Here is a 3229-nt window from a genome sequence, read left to right on the forward strand (position 1 = left end):
GTGTGCCTTGGCAATCTCAGTTCTCTCTCCATTGACTTCAATAAATAATTTTTCCGAAATAAGGTCCCATGGAGGTCCACCGGAAGGGGAGGGACTTCGCCACTCTATATGTCTCGTCTGACAGGGGTGCAGTTCTGGCGGAGAGCACCAGAACGCCGCTCCGGATCTTCCAAAAATTGTAGTATGCATAAGGAGCCGTACACATGCCGCAGTTTTTGCGTGGCTGTGTCTTTAGTTGTAAGCCCAGTGGCGATCTGTTCATCTGACATACTGATCATACAGTCAATAACTTTGTTGTTATTAGCATCTGGTTAGCTAGCTATGCTAACGAATATAAGAAGCTTTTTCTACAACCAGTGAGGTAAAGGCACATCGTTATATGATCATTATAGTTATAAAAGAATAAGAGAATAAAGTAAACGGGTATAAAATACTATATGACTGTAAAAGAAAGTTCCGGGGGGGACCCCCCTAGAGGAGGCTGGAATCATGTTCACATTGATAGGAAACTAAATACATTTGCACACATCTTGTGTCCATATCTTTCTGTTTTGATGGTCATGCCACACCGTGCACGTGCATGTGCGAGTCATGGAAAGATATCTGGATTAAGAGGTTGCTTTTTCTTTGCACACATGAAAGAAAGGCCAAATGAATGGGCTGTGATTTTAGTATTTTTAAGCAAAGGTCAATAACTTGTACGGCCCTCGGAGGATGTTGAAAAATTGAAATGGCCCTTGAGAGGAAAAAGGTTCCCCACCCCTGCTCTAGTGACTTGAAATATTTAAAATTGTTAAAAGTTAGATTCACCTTTACATTTACCAATCTTATCTACCCCTGGAACTAGCTAAACTAAATGTTAATTATGAACTGTCGTGTCGGGTCACTTCACTGGATCAGCGAGCTGCATGAGACACAGACGGGCTGTCAGGAGAGGGAGAGGAAAAGAGAGGCTCTGTTTATTAAGCCCGCCGTGTTATTATCTAAAGTTACTGTAAACTTCTGAATAATGTAGTAACTACGTCTAGTCTGTCAAAGGGAGAATCTAGTCATTTTTTCGCGCAATGTTAGTAACTATATTGTGATTACTGAATTTATAACAGTAACGCGTTACATTACTCCGTTACCAACAAATGTAATTCTATTAAAGTAACGCGTTACACCCGACACTGATCGGGTTAACGGGAGACAACATTAACTGCAGAATATTGTCTGTGTTGATTGTTTGTTTCATATATGTCCGTTTTTTTTTGGTCATAATACTTTTTTTGAAGCACAACCTAACTTATGTAATATTTAATATAATATCTGTCCAACCGGGCACATACATCACTCCTGTCCCTCTGGCACTTCTGCTCAAATCTAGTTTCTTAAGATTTACAATTTCGCACGGCTTAGTTGAATACTCGATTCTGATTGGTCGCACTGCTAGGATTATAGCAGACCATTGCTAAGGACGATTTGATCAAGGGACGTAGTGCAGTCACATCAATCCGTAGAAAGAAATCCAATGAACACAATGTTAGCTGTTGCAAAACAAAGACACATAATTGTTCTGTTACTCCATCACAATACATCAAGAAATCTACAAGAATACGGCGCAAGAGAAGAAAAGAGGTTAAAAGAAACGGAGAGAGAAAAAAATCAGTACCCCTGTGTAATAAAATGAAGAAGATATAGAAATGCAGAATAAAAACGGCAAGCAGGAATAAGTTGTATTACTTATGCAGTCGCTGAAAGAAAATGAAATTAACTCTTTTGTAATTGACAGAAGTAATGGATGGGATGGTATCTTTACCTAAATAGTTTTTGCGTGTGTATATTTCTCACTTTACAGGCAAAGCTTCCATCCACCCGGTTGGAACCAGAGCCCGTTTCCATCTCCCTTTTCCTCCCCGTCACCTTGCGGGCCCGGTCATTTCGGTGAGTCTATAAAAAGGATGTAAGGCTCTTTTTCTGCTGTAACAACGTACATTTCCCCTCATGGGACTAATGAAGGGATTCTGATTCTGATAAACGAATGAATACCGTTTACCTGACTTATAATGGAAATGTTTGGCCTCTGTACCTGTAAATGCTCATGGTTTCTCTCCCGCAGTGTTTCAGGGTGTTGTCTGCGCCATCACGTGTCCCAAAGGAGGCGAGAAGAGAGGCGGGCGAGCTTCAACCTCCAAAGCTCCCACTAAAGAGGCCAAGTCTCTACCATCCCGGCGGTCCGGACGCAACAGTAAGAGCCAGGAAGAGGCTCCTGTGTCTGACCCTTCATCACCACCGCAGCCCTCTTCGTCTGACTCTGACTCGAACCCCTCACAGCCCACCAAGCCGGGCAAAGCCTCGCAGACACCGGCCAAGAGGAAGGGAAAACAGGTCACAAACCGGAAGGCCGGCGGGAAAAGGAAAGCCGCGCCAAGGAAAAAGAAATCTGCCCAAGTCGTGAGCAGTCCCACGGCAAGTGAAGACGAGGAGGAGGAGGAGGCAGATGGGTGCGACAACGCCGAGAAGGAGGAAGAAGAAAAAAAAAACTTGGATCAGCAACAGTCTGATGCTGAGGGGAGTCTAAATGAAGACCACGACACTATCGACTCTCCTAATGAGCGAGGAGGCGCTGAACCCTCCGGGAACGACGTGGGGCTGGACAGTGACGAGACTCAGGAAGAGTCTACTGAACAGAAACCAGACTCGGCTCCATACAGCCCCGGTTCCTGCTCCGAGGGCGAACAGAGCAAGAGGGAGGAGGAAGAGCCAGCAAGCCCCGCTTCCTCTGGAGGAGACATCTGCGGCAAAAGTCCTCCACCGTCACCTTGTGACTCAGAGAAAAGTCCTCCACCGTCACCCTCTGACTCGGAGAAAAGGCGCTCACCGTCACCCTCTGAATCAGAGAAAAGGCGTTCACCGTCACCCTCTGAATCAGAGAAAAGGCGATCACCGTCACCCTCTGAATCAGAGAAAAGGCGATCACCGTCACCCTCTGAATCAGAGAAAAGGCGTTCACCGTCACCCTCTGAATCAGAGAAAAGGCGTTCACCCTCACCCTCTGGCTCGGAGAAAAGGACTTCTCCATCACCCTCTGACAACGCTCTGCTGGGCGACCTGATGTCCCCGCACGGTGATGACCAGGATGACGACATGGAGATGTGTGCGGCCTCAGTAGAAGCCAACAATGAAGATTCTTCAAAGGAGGCTGAATCATGTGAGAATTCTCCACAACCGGCCTCCGACTCGCAGAACA

Source organism: Notothenia coriiceps, unplaced genomic scaffold (assembly GCF_000735185.1).
Source record: "Notothenia coriiceps isolate Sejong01 unplaced genomic scaffold, NC01 NC01_scaffold00037250, whole genome shotgun sequence".
In the NCBI taxonomy this organism is placed as follows: domain Eukaryota; kingdom Metazoa; phylum Chordata; class Actinopteri; order Perciformes; family Nototheniidae; genus Notothenia; species Notothenia coriiceps.